The following is a 13,388-nucleotide window of genomic DNA, read 5'->3' on the forward strand; positions in this document are numbered from 1 at the left end:
AAGACATGAACAGACACTAATCCAAAGAAGATATACAAACGGCTAACAGACACATGAAAAAATATTCAACATCATTAGCCCTCAGGGAAATTCAAATCAAAACCACATTGAGATACCACCTTACACCAGTTAGAATGGCAAAAATTAATAAGGCAGAAAACAACAAATATTGGCAAGGATGTGGAGAAAGGGGAACCCTCTTACACTGTTGGTGGGAACGCAAGCTGGTACAGCCACTCCAGAAAGCAGTATGGAGGTTCCTCAAGATGTTAAAAATAGAGCTACCCTCTGACCCAGCAATTGCACTACTAGGTATTTACTCCAAAGACACAGATGTAGTGAAAAGAAGGGGCACATGCACCCCAATCTTCATAGCAGCAATGTCCACAACAGCCAAACTGTGGAAGGAGCTGAGATGCCCTTCAACAGATGAATGGATAAGGAAGATGGGGTCCATATATACAATGGAATATTACTCAGCTATCAGAGAGGATGAATACCTACCATTTGCAGCGATATGGATGGAACTGGGTGGCATTATGCTAAGTGAAATAAGTCAAGCAGAGAAAGACAATTATCATATGGTTTCACTTATATGTAGAACATAAGGAATAGCACAGAAGACCATAGGGGAAGGGAGGGAAAAATAAAGGGGAGGAAATCAAAGGCGGAGATGAACCATGAAAGACTATGGACTCTGGGAAATAAATTAAGGGTTTCAGAGGGGAAGGGGCAGGGGATGGGTTAGCCCAGTGATGGGTATTAAGGAGGGCACGTACTGCAATGAGCACTGGGTGTTATATGCAAACAATGAATCATGGAACACTACATCAAAAACAAATAAAAAAATGGGCAGAAGATATGAACAGACACCTTTCCAATGAAGACATACAAATGGCTAACAGACACATGAAAAAATGTTCAAAATCATTAGCCATCAGGGAATTTCATATCAAAACCACCTTGAGATACCACTTTATGCCAGTTAGGATGGCAAAAATTGACAAGGCACAAAACAACAAATGTTGGAGAGAATGTGGAGAAAGGGGAACCCTCTTACACTGTTGTGGGAATGCAAGTTGGTACAGCCACTCTGGAAAACAGTATGGAGGTCCCTCAAAAAGTTAAAAATTGAGCTACCTTATGACCCAGAAATTGTACTACTGGGTATTTACCCCAAAGATACAGACGTAGTGAAGAGAAGGGCCATACGCACTCCAATGTTCATAGCAGCACTGTCCACAATAGCTAAATTGTGGAAGGAGCCAAGATGCCCTTCAACAGATGAATGGATAAAGAAGATGTGGTCCATATATACAATGGAATATTACTCAGCCATCAGAAAGAACGATTACCCAACATTTGCAGCAACATGGACGGGACTGGAGGAGATTATGCTAAGTGAAATAAGTCAGGCAGAGAAAGACAATTATCATATGATTTCACTCATTTGTGGAACATAAGAAATAGCAGGCAGATCAGTGGGAGAAGGAAGGGAAGAATGAAGGGGGGGTAAACAGAAGGGGGAATGAACCACGAGAGACTATGGACTCTGGGAAACAAACTTAGGGCTTCAGAGAGGAGAGGGTGGGGGATTGGGATAGGCTGATGATGGGTATTAAGGAGGGCACATATTACATGGAGCACTGGGTATTATACGCCAACAATGAATCATGGAACACTACATCAAAAACTAAGGAGGTACTGTATGGTGACTAACATAACATAATAAAAAAAAAAGAAATTCAAAAATTAAAATAGTCATGGTCTGGAAGAGCCAGAGGATTTCCAACTGCTTCCTATGATCGGGCTCTGTGAAGTGGTAGAGACGGTGTTTCTATAATACCATATGTGTAAATGTGAAAATAACATTAATTTTGATAGAAAAACTCATGATTCTACATAACAGATCATATTATAAATATTTAGCATAATTTAAAAGTGAACGGTATTGTAAAGAAATAACACACAAATAAATAAAATTAAGTTCTTGAAATTTGTAAACGAACTTTGAGCATTGACAGGAGAAAGCATGTAATAAGACAATGCTTAATAAAGTTGAATAATAGTAATTATGGTAAAAAAAACAAAAAACAAAAACTAATGAAGTACTGTATGGTGACTAACATAATATAATATAATATAATATAATATAATATAATATAATATAATATAATATAATATACCCTGAAGCACCATGTAAGAAGTCCAACTACCCTGAGACTCCTCTGCTGTGAAGAAGCCAAGTACTCCAGTTGGCAGTCCTAGCCTTCATATTATTCCAGCCAGATGCCAGACATATGAGTAAGCCTTTGAGAATCCCAATCTCCAGGAATCAGTTTGCCTCTAGCCATTGAGAATTCCCAGCTGAGGTCCCAGACATCTAGAAGAAAAGACAAGCTACCTCTCCTGTCCTCCTTCATGATTACTGACCCACAGAATCCATGAGCATAATTAAATATTTGCTTTAAGATGCTAAATTTTGAGTGATCTTTTACTCAGCAAGAGGAAATGGAACAGTCGTATCTGTCTTTCTTACAGAGGTGTCCCAATTACCCAAGACAATGCTCGTCATACTGAGTAGGTGTTCAGTATGTATCTATGGAAAGAATAAATAAATACCCATGACTTTGTTTAAATTATTCTCTCAGCACCTTGCAGAAAGTTTTTTTCCCTCCTCTCTTATGAACTCATATACAGCCTTCAATGGCCAATCATGGCACTTAATGTCAATACTTTTAGTGAGATCTGTATAAAACAATACATAATATAAAAACTCATGAAAAGCAATGAGCCATAAAACTGTTGTTTTCACAAATTCTTCATTTAACTGAGCTCTCTTCAAGTTTATAATAATTATTGTTTCTTTATCAGCTTATACATCTCTTTATAAGTTTATCCATCTCTTTATCCCCTTCAGGGACTTAGTGGTTTTAAAGTGTTGGTGGCAAGATCACTATCTTCATGTACTGAAAGTAATGGGAATTTGCCTTTAAGAGTTGACTATATTGGAAGGAAATTAAGCTGCAGAAAGAGAGAGATCCTTACTGCTAATTTATTAAAGGCAAGGTTCATTGAAGATGCAGAAGGGAGCATCTGAGAAAAAGAAGAGACTTTACCATGTAGACAGTCTTTTAAGTTTCTAGAAGGTGACACATTTAAGAAATTGCTGGTAGCCCTTCTGTATATTATTATGTTAAAAAATAAAATCTGTCAGTTCTTTCTTTTCTAATTACATAGTGATACTGTATGGAAAAACAGTCAAACCAAAGGAAACTCTAGGTCCAAGAAGAGGCAACTTAACAGTGGTTTAATAAAAACAACAACAACAAAAACAACAAAGCCCAGTTCATAAAAAGGAGAGAGGAAAAAATTGAGCTATAACAGCTCTCCAAGAAGTTGTTCGGAGGAGACCAGCCTAACACCAAACAAAGATCTCAGTGAAAATTATCACCTGAGTGGCTGAGTGGACAGCTTTCGCCAGTAAGAAAGATACAAAATGTGTGTATTTCTGGGTGCTGTGTAATATAATTGTGGAGCTACCACACACAGGGAAACTGTTCAAGAAAGGTTAATCTATTAGTCTTAAACTAAAGGCAGTTCTAGAAATTGAAGTCCAGTTTCTGCTTTTTACTCCTGGTCTTTTCTTTCTAGATTGTACCTCCTTTTCTTAGATGAGACACAAGAGTGCAGGACAAGTCTGGTAATTCAGCAGCCACACTCAGGATTGATGACCTAATTGTGTTTGTATGTGAGTTTCATAATGTCAGTGATATCCAGTAGGTGCTCAATATGTTATTAATGGAAAAAAATATATAGTGACATTATAATGACAGTGATACCTAGGAGGTGCTCAATATGTATTTATGGAATGACTGAATAAATGCCCACGTCTTTGTTTAAGTTACTCTCCCCAATACTTTGCAAAAATGTGTGTGTATTTCTCTCTATATATAATCATATACATACACGTGCCACATATTTACTCCTTCATTTTGGCAAAATATTCTCAAATATATAAATTCACAAATGCACAGATACGCCTAGGAAAACTGACAGAAGGACATGCAAAATATAGAAGGAAGGCAAATATCAAATTCATTTCCAAAGGGATGTGTGGGTGGGAGGGGTTGCCATGCCAGTTATTTGCCTTTTTACTCTCAGATCCATTTCTTGCCCTTCTCTGCCTTTCTCTGTAGATCAAGGACCACATATTCCAGACTCCATTGCCAACTGGCTTCCAAGCATGATAACCAATTGGAGGCTCTGGTGGAGGACTAGAGAGTGGAAGGAAAGAGAAGAAAGAGAATATCTCTCCCTCTTTCTCTGTTTTGGTCAGTGTCTCTGGCAGTAGCCATATCTCTTCTACAACTCCAGGTCCTGACAGACAACCTTTTCCTTCCTGGTCTCAGCTTCCCCTGGTCAGACATGCCCTGGTTAAATTCCATTGAATTTCTCTGACTCCTGGGCTCTGATAATACCATCTCCTCTGTTCTCCCTTTAAACATTAGATGGGTTTGAATTTCCCTGATGGCTAATGATTTTGAACATTTTTTCATGTGTCTGTTAGCCATTTGTATGTCTTCATTGGAAAAGTGTCTGTTCATATCTTCTGCCCATTTTATGATTTGTTTGTTTCTCATGTATTGAGTTTGAGAAGTTCTTTGTAGATATTGGATACCAGTCTTTTATCTGTAGTAACATTTGCAAATATATTCTCCCATTCTGTGGGCTGCCTCTTAGTTTTTTTGACTGTTTCCTTGGCTGTGCAGAAGCTTTTTATCTTGATGAAGTCCCACAAGTTCATTTTTTCTTTTGTTTCTCTTGTCTTTGGAGATGTGTCATGAAAAATGTTGCTGTGGCCGATGTCGTAGAGGTTGCTGCCTATGCTCTCCTCTAGGATTTTGATGGATTCCTGTCTCACATTGAGGTCTTTCATCCATTTAGAGTTTATCTTTGTGTATGGTGTGAGAGAGTGGTCAAGTTTCATTCTTTTGCATGTAGCTGTCCAATTTTCCCAGCACCATTTATTGAAGAGACTGTCTTTTTTCCACTGGGTGTTTTTTCCTGCTTTATCAAAGATTAGTTGCCCAAAGAGCCGAGGGTCCATTTCTGGGTTCTCTATTCTGTTCCATTGGTCTATGTGTCTGTTTTTGTGCCAGTACCATGCTGTCAAATCAAAACCACACTAAGATACCACCTTACACCAGTTAGAATGGCAAAAACTGACGAGGCAAGAAACAACAATTGCTGGAGAGGATGTGGAGAAAGGGGATCCCTCCTACATTTTTGGTGGGAATGCAAGTTGGTACAGCCACTCTGGAAAACAGTGTGGAGGTCCCTTAAAAAGTTAAAAATTGAGCTACTCTATGATTCAGCCATTGCACTACTGGGTATTTACCCCAAAGATACAGACGTAGTGAAGAGAAGGGCCACATGCACCCCAATATTCATAGCAGCATTGTCCACAATAGCCAAAGCGTGGAAGGAACCGAGATGCCCTTCAACAGATGACTGGATTAAGAAGATGTGGTCCATATATACAATGGAATATTACTCAGCTATCAAAAAGAACGAGTTCTCAACATTTGCTGCAACATGGATGGCATTGGAGGAGATAATGCTAAGTGAAATAAGTCAAGCAGAGAAAGACAACTATCATATGATTTCTCTCATCTATGGAACATAAGAACTAGGAAGATCGGTAGAAGAAAGGGATAAAGAAAGGGGGTAATCAGGAGGGGGGATGAAGCATGAGAGACTATGGACTCTGAGAAACAAACTGAGGGTTTCAGAGGGGAGGGGGGTGGGGGAATGGGATAGGCTGGTGATGGGTGGTAAGGAGGGCACGTATTGCATGGTGCACTGGGTGTTATATGCAACTAATGAATCATCGAACTTTACATAAAAAAATAAAAAATTTAAAAAATTAAAAAATAAACATTAGATGAGTAATAGTATTGTGTTTTTACTAAATTCTGGGTTAGCTCCCTGTCTCCTGTTTGGTTCCTTAGATCTTTGATCATCTTTATGATAAGCTTCCTGGAATAAGTTCCTGCTGTGTGAAATATTTAGCATAGTTTCTATCTTTTGACAGTTCTCTGATAGAATTCTTGGTATAGGAGTAGTCCCAACCCAGACCCTCAACATGAGACTCTGCTTGGGGTTAAACACAATTATGACTTCCCTGTGGATGAAAAATAGGATATCAATAAGCCATGATCCTAGTAGACCATAACATCATTCATAACTTGCATGAAGAAAAATCTTGCCAGTTGTAGTGATATAGCTCAGGCATGTTTATGATGATACAAATTAATATAGATATTGTGTGTTAGATGTTTCAAATGAGCCTTTAGTGTGTGTTACATTAAAACAATTCATAGTTGCTTGCTTTTTTCTTTTTTAACTCAGTAGCCAAATGCTTTAGATAACAGATGATGATATAGTAAGGGACAAACTGTTATTCTCTTAAAATTTTTTGAGTCTTGGGGGCACCTGGGTGGCTCAGCTGGTTAAATGTCTACCTTCAGCTCAGGTCATGATCCCAGGGTCCTGGGATTGAACCCTACATGGGGCTCCCTGCTCAGCAGGGAGCCTGCTTCTCCCTCTCCCTCTGCCTGCTGCTTTGCCTGCTTGTGCACGTGCTCTCTCTCTGTCAAATAAATAAATAAAATCCTTAAAAACAAAAGAATTTTTGAGCCTTGTTTTTAAGGGCTTGTCTCTATTCCCACTCTAACAGAAGACCAAGCCCTACATCAGAAGCATGAACTGCAGAAGTGCAAGGGAGTAGAAAAAAACATGTAGTAAGGAATCATGAAAGCCTTTGTTCAAAACCCATAATTTTGAAATCATATAGTATTGAAGAAATCTTTTCTCTTCAGCCTATACATGTTTTTAGAACAGGAATATAGAGTGAATGGAAGATTCTCAGTCTAAATGCTATGGAACATCTACTTTTGAGAATTGTATCCTATGTGTGGTCCTGGAAAGATAAGATAGTTACAAAATATTCCCTAAATACAGGACACATTGATCCAATGGATATAATTGTTTGAAATGGAAGAGTTAAATATTTGGAAATCCTTAAAGTTGGCTTTTTTGATCATCTGAGAAAATGACATCCTTTATATCAGGAGTGGGGTGTTCCTATTCATCACTGGGCCTTAGAAACCATCAATTCTGAGTCATGATAAATGACTTCACTCTTACAGCAAAATGACTCACAAACAACTTAGAGCCCAAGAGATTGTTTTGCAAGCTATATTAAATTCATTTAGCTATCTTCTTATTTAAAAATCAATATCCATATTGGCCTTCATTTATTTTTTAAAAATATTTTATTTATTTATTTGACAGAAAGAGACACAGCCAGCGAGAAAGGGAACACAAGTAGGGGGAGTGGGAGAGGAAGAAGCTTGCTCCCTGTGAAGCAGGGAGCCCGATGCTGGGCTTGATCCCAGGACACTGGGATCACACCCTGGGCCAAAGGCAGATGCTTAACGACTGAGCCACCAAGGCGCCCCCCATATTGGCCTTTAAATAAATTCCCTTTCAGAACAGGTAGTATCAGCAAGTAGTCCATGAAATTGGAATGTTTGTAAGGTATTTTGGTATTATACAGAAGATTTTGTTGTTACCTTGGCCTCAATTTTGTGAAACTCTAACTGCCTCTAGTTTTCTTATTTCCCTCTTTGACAATCAGAAATTGACAGGTGTACTGGGTTGGAAGAACCATCTAAAATGTCCCATGAGACCATTTTTACATCATTCCCTAATTTAATTTAATAGAGGCTGAGGATGCCATAAAGAATTTTATTTTGTATGCTGTAATATCATATATTTATGTGTGCAGGACTCTTCCACATCTGAGATAAAAGCAGTAGGAATTTTAATCTACTTTCTTCAGGGTTAATAAGAAAGGAAAAATAAAAGGAAACTGTCTTTAGGTTTTCTGAAAGGTGAAAAAAAAGTTTTAAAGCTTAAACTCACATGATCAGATTTACAAATATGAAAAAGACTAATAAGACCCAGTGTTGCCAAGGATGAGGGAAAATGGACAACTGAACTTCCAAAGGGTAGTTTGATACAGTGAATCAAATTTTAGGATTTTATCTTAAGGAAATGATCATATAGGTATAATAGGCCCAAGGATATTAATCAGAACATTAAATAATGGAAGGGGAATGGAAACAAAGTTAACATTTATCAGTAGGGCACCAGTCAAATAAAATATGGTAGTTTATGTCTTAGTTTGGTTTCTCTAGACTTGTGCTGTTGAAACTGGTAGCCACCAGCCACATGTAACTAGCAAAAGCTTGAAATGTGGCTAGATACACACCAATTTCAAAGATGCAATATGAAAAAAGAATGTAAAATATCTCCTTAATAACTTTTACTTTGATTCTCTGTTGGAATGATAATTTTTCTATATTAAGTTAAATAAAACATTATTTTTTTGAAGATTTTATTTATTTATTTGACAGAGCGAGAGACAGCCAGCGAGAGAGGGAACACAAGCAGGGAGAGTGGGAGAGGAAGAAGCAGGCTCCCAGTGGAGCAGGGAGGCCAATGTGGGACTCAATCCCAGGACTCTGGGATCACACCCTGAGCCAAAGGCAGATGCTTTAATGACTGAGCCACCCAGGTGCCCCTTAAATAAAACGTTATTAAAATTAATTCCATCTGTTTCTTTTTACTTTTTTTTTTTAAGACTTCATTTATTTGAGACAGGCAGAGAGAGATCGAGCAGGGAGTGGGGGGGAGGTGGGGAGGAAGAAGGAGAGGGGAAGAGGGGGTGGGGCAGAGGGGGAGGGAGAAGCAGACCCCCACTCAGCTTCATGCAGGGTTCAATCCCAGGACCCTGAGATCATGACCTGAGCTGAAGTCACTTGCTTAACCAACTGAGCCACCCAGGCGACCCTCTTTTTACTTTTTTAATGTGGCTACTAGAAAATTTTAAATCATATATATATATATATATATATATATGACTCACATTTGTGGCTCACATTATATTTCTAGTAATTGCACTACTGTAGAAGCAAAGCTTGAGACAAGGATTTATATATAAGTAATTTATTGAGGAAGTGCTTCTAGGAGAAACTAGTAAAAAAAAAAAAAACAGTAAAAGCAAGATAGGGAATCAGAGGAAGCCAAACCAAGATGTGATCAGATGGTCTCAGTTTCAGCCTAATACTGCAGGGAGCTGTGGAGCATAGATTGTATTTCAGAGTTTGTCCCACTTTGAGGCAAAGTTGCTGGGCTGTCATACCCTCATGTCAGTTACATCAGTCCTTAGCTATGGGGCCACCATGAAGGCATGTAAATACTCAGGCATTTCTGGCTCCGTGTGTCATTGAAGCAGTTCCAGTAGCCTAAAGGACACCCTTCTGAAGATCACAGGTGCAAGCCATAGGAAGGAAAGCATATAGGAACAGGGGGATGGGGACAAAGAATAAGTTATAGGGATCCAAGGGGATAAAAGCAGTCCACTGACAATATCAGCTACACTTTATACATTGGAATTCTATGCAATAATTTTATAGACTTAGATTTTTAGACATAGAAAATGCCAGTAACATAGGGTGGTATATTAAAAGCATGTTAGCAAACATCATATATAGTATGATCCTATGTATATAAAATTGTATACATATTCATATCTGCATAGAAAGATGTTTGGATCTTCCACCAAAACATTAATATATTTTACATCTGAGTTGTGACATTTCACTGTTATTTTATTCTTTCTATTTGATTATTTTTAAATAATGCATGTGTTTCATGTATTAGAAAAACAATAAAGGTATTGAATGAATTAATAAAGTGCAAGTGATAAGTATAACCTAAGATTTCAGATATAAGACCATTTGAATTGAATTTATGCCTTCATTATCTATGAAATTTTTATATCTGGAACGCATTTGGTGATGTGCTCATGGTTGACATTCATCTGGCATGTACTTGTATGGTCAAATGGCCAGCATCTGTTCTGATTGCCCAGTATGTGCTGTGCTGATTGGTAACTTAATGAAGAGAACCCATAAGACATAAGTGTATATGGTCCAATCAGCCCTAGAGGATAAAAGAGGATGCTAGATCAGAAGACCAAAGATTCAGTACAATATAAATAATAGAAATAAATATTCTGAGTGATTACAGAACAAAATAACATTTTAAATAAAGATAGGATAAGTAACTGCCTTGCAGAGTCATATTGAAGCCTGAAGCAAAAGAAAAAAAATCAGGAACACCAGTCATCTTCACTAAAAATATTTATATTTTGTTAATGATTAATTTTTACACTAATTTTGATTTTGTAAGGTATTACATTGTAATATTATTTATTTTTGACTACTAAGATTTTTGGTGCCCCCATAAATTCTGTACCCTAGGTAAGTGTGTCACTCACTTTATTCACTCACTAGGCTCCCCCTCTTCCAGCCCTGACTTGATGGTGTCTCATGAAACAACTTTAATCTAATTAATTATTTGGTACATAAAACTATCTTCTGCATGTTAATTTTGAAGTTTAGCTGCCAGAATGATATCCTAAAAACCTTTCCTTTCATTAACGGCAATCTAACATTGTCTTTACCTAAATTACAAGAAGAAGAAAAGATAAAAATATTTTAAATCAGAAATCTCTATAGGCATTTGAACAATGCCATATATGTTTTGTTATGATGAGATACAAGGATTTCCACATCTGTTTGAGAACCATTGACAAAGTAGTAAATAATTGGACTGTGCTGAAGATGTGCTAACATTTAAACGTATGTTAATACAAAGAAAACAAAAGTAAAAAAAAACCAAGAGAAGAAAAATGTTCATACAGGCACAAAAATGATTATTAAGAAGAACACTCATAGGTCAAGATTACAGAGAAATAACCTCCAGCAAAGGATCTTTGGCAGAAATTCCAAATTCATTCTTGGCTCCATGGGATCTTGCATTAAGATTAATGGAAAGATATGTGCAAGATCATGTTGCAGTGCATTTTTATATTATTTACCATTTTGTTTGCTCCCAGATATTTAGGTTCCCTGAGTATGGAGTATGTTGACAGCATGGAAATATTGTAAATTGCTGACCTCCTTCTCTTTCTCATTTGCTCTTACAAATACCTTTTTCACAAAACCTTGTCTTTAAATGGTTGGCACTAGGAGTGGTAAAAATAGAAATGTTGAGACTCAAAGTTGTTTCTTGATGGTAGTTTTCTACTGAAAGCTTTGTATTAAATTGTATATGCATTCAATATTTATTATTATCCCAATATATTTATGCCACTGTGGTGTTTAGTTTTTCCTCCTAACTTTACAGAACTGCATATTTTCTAATTGCATTTCTGGTGTAGATCCTAAACCTTACAAGAACCCTTGTACTAAAAAAAATAGTGATTTATACTCTTGTTTAGACATAAAATCTCAAATAGAGTTGATTAGTCATCTATGAAGCAGTTTAGAATTAATGCTTGAATAATTTTCTTTAACAAGACTACATAGTTTCTCCACAGCGGAAAATATGATATATGAAATGCTTTGTTACTTTTGGAATATTTGTTTTGTATTGTGAAAATCATATCTTGAAGGAAGTCCTTTAGAATAAAGTAGCACTCAAACCCAAAAAATATATATGCCTATTTAGCAAGATCAATACAGCATGGGTGGTAGGTGATGCTAAGAACAAATATATGTGATAAAATGTACAGGGTGACTGACTTACATGATCACTTGAAATGAGCTGAAATGAAAAAGAACTTGTACAGCAAAAATGTAGCAGATGCTGTTGGTGCTCTGACTATATCCCCTTGGCACACACTGTTCCAAAGTATGTTGAGGGCACTGGATAGAAAATAAATTCCCCAGTACCCTTTAACTTTGGGGGGTAGAATAAGGAGTAGACAGCTCTTAGCTTGTTCTGCATTCTCTTCCAGAGTTCCTCAGTGGAACTGAGCCCCATTTGCTTACAGTGACAACATATTTGATAAAACTTTCTGCATTGGCTTCTTTCCCTTCCCTGTTTCAATTCCCCTTTTCCTACCAGGTTTTCCTGGGATCACCTTCCAAACAAATTACCTGCACTTGAGACTTTGATGCAGGGTCTGCTTTTTGGAGGATCCCAAACTAAGATAATTTTCCTGGAACAAATCAATAAAGAAAAGAACCTAGTAATTAATTCAGATTGATCACTCCATCAACCCCCAAGTCCTTCAGTTTGATGCAGCTTTTCTGGTGTTTTTTTACAAAAAGTAGAAATGGGAAATGTCTCATTTTATAGACTTCCTTCCTCTCTCCCCAAAGTGTACAATGCTTGAAAACAACTTCTCAAGGCCAGGAGTGTACAATCTTGATGTAAAAAAATTAGGCACATAATAAAAAAATGAATAATTTTGAACTACTGTTCTCAAAGCCTCTACATAATGACAGCTTTTATGGCTCAGTGTTGACAAATGAAAAGGATATCCTGCAGGCCAACTGAGTACATACACAGAATAAACTATTGAACAGCTTGGAGGGGAGAACAATTTTTACAAATGAAACAGGCCCACTTTAACAGGGTTTATTCAAAAGTCATTAGCAACCTTTGGCATTTCATTTCAACTTCTATATGCTTGCCACTGGGGCTACATTAATATTTGAACATCACACTAACAAAACACAGATGCATCACGGCAGTAGAAAGACAAGGTATAAGAACTGTCTTCCACCCTACCCAAATAAATCAGCAGGATGAGACTTAGGAGCCTACATATATCTGTGTCCTTTTAAGACACACAGCAGAGAGACAAATGAGACATATTGCCATAAAGAGCAATGGTCTTTGTATGTCCAAATTCAATCCTTCATTCCCATATTTGAATATAAATGTTCTGCCCTTTTATCATTGTTTTGTATCATTTGTTCCTGGAAAATACAGTATATTATTCAGATGTCCGTCCAGGTGTATTTTCATGCCTGAAAATCCCAGACATTCTGTATATGAATGTTCATAGCTGTATTCATATTAGCCAAAAAAGTGTACACAACCCAAACATCCATCAACAAGTGAATGGATAAACAAATTATGTTGTATACATGCAATGAAATACCACACAATAGAAAAGAACAACATAGACAAATCTCAAAAACATGCATTAAGTGAAAGGAGCCAGACAAAAAAGGCTATATACTACATGTTCCAATTACATGACATTCTAGAAAAGAGGAACCTAATCTATAATAGAAAGTAGATCAGTGGTTGCCTGGAGTCAGGAGAGGATTGACTACAAAGGGGCTTGAGGGAATTTTTGAGGTGATGAAAAAATTCTATATCTTGATTGTGTAGTGGTTACATGAGTGTAAAAATACGTCAAAAATGAACATTTAAAGTGGAACAATTTTGTA

This window comes from Ursus arctos, chromosome X, assembly GCF_023065955.2.
Source record: "Ursus arctos isolate Adak ecotype North America chromosome X, UrsArc2.0, whole genome shotgun sequence".
NCBI classification, from domain to species: Eukaryota; Metazoa; Chordata; class Mammalia; order Carnivora; family Ursidae; genus Ursus; species Ursus arctos.